The 716-nt window shown below is 46.9% G+C and overlaps 1 pseudogene across 1 annotated transcript; it reads left to right on the top strand.

The window, feature by feature from the left end:
* Nucleotides 1–376: 376 nt before the first annotated feature.
* Nucleotides 377–716, top strand: LOC307196986 (large ribosomal subunit protein P1-like; annotated as a pseudogene). The gene has a single exon. The product of its transcript is annotated as a large ribosomal subunit protein P1-like (transcript).

Below are 716 nucleotides of genomic sequence, written 5' to 3'. Positions count from 1 at the left end.
TCTCCAATGAAGATATACAAATCGCCAATAGGCACAGGAAAAGATACTTGATATCACTAATTATTAGAGAAATGCAAATCAAAACCACAATGAAACATCACCCCACACTCCTCTGGATGTATGTTCTAGAGATCTGTTGCACAACAATGTGAAAACACTTAACACTGCTGACCTGTATACTTAAAAATGATTACGATGGTGTTTAATGGTATGTGGGTTTTTTTACAATAATAGTAATAATAAAAGTAATAAAAGAAACACCCCTTTCCTCAGCTGCCGCTAAGGTGCTCAGTCCTTCCAAGGAAGCTAAGGCTGCCTTGGGGTGAGGCCCTCACTTCATCTGGTGACGAGCCCCTGCCTAGCACTGGCCCGTACCATGGCCTCCGTCTCAGGGCTCACCTGCATCTACTCGGCCTCATCCTGCACGACAATAAGGTGATGGTCACCCAGGATAAGATCAATGCCCTCATTAAAGCACTGGTGTAAATGTTGAACCTTTCTGGCCAGGCTTGTTTGCAAAGGCTTTGGCCAATGTCAACATTCGGAGCCTCATCTGCAGCGTGGGGGCTGGTGGGCCTGCCCCAGCAGCTGGTGCTGCCCCAGCATGAGATCCTGCCCCCTCCACCACTGCTGCCGCAGCTGAGAAGAAAGTAGAAGCAAAGAAAGAAGAATCTGAAGAGTCCGATGATAACATGGGCTTTGGTCTTTTTGACTAA

The sequence above is a fragment of the Stenella coeruleoalba genome, assembly GCF_951394435.1.
Source record: "Stenella coeruleoalba genome assembly, chromosome: 14".
NCBI lineage: Eukaryota > Metazoa > Chordata > Mammalia > Artiodactyla > Delphinidae > Stenella > Stenella coeruleoalba.
Note: the sequence above shows the minus strand (reverse complement) of the source record. Positions and strands in the feature narration are given on the sequence as shown.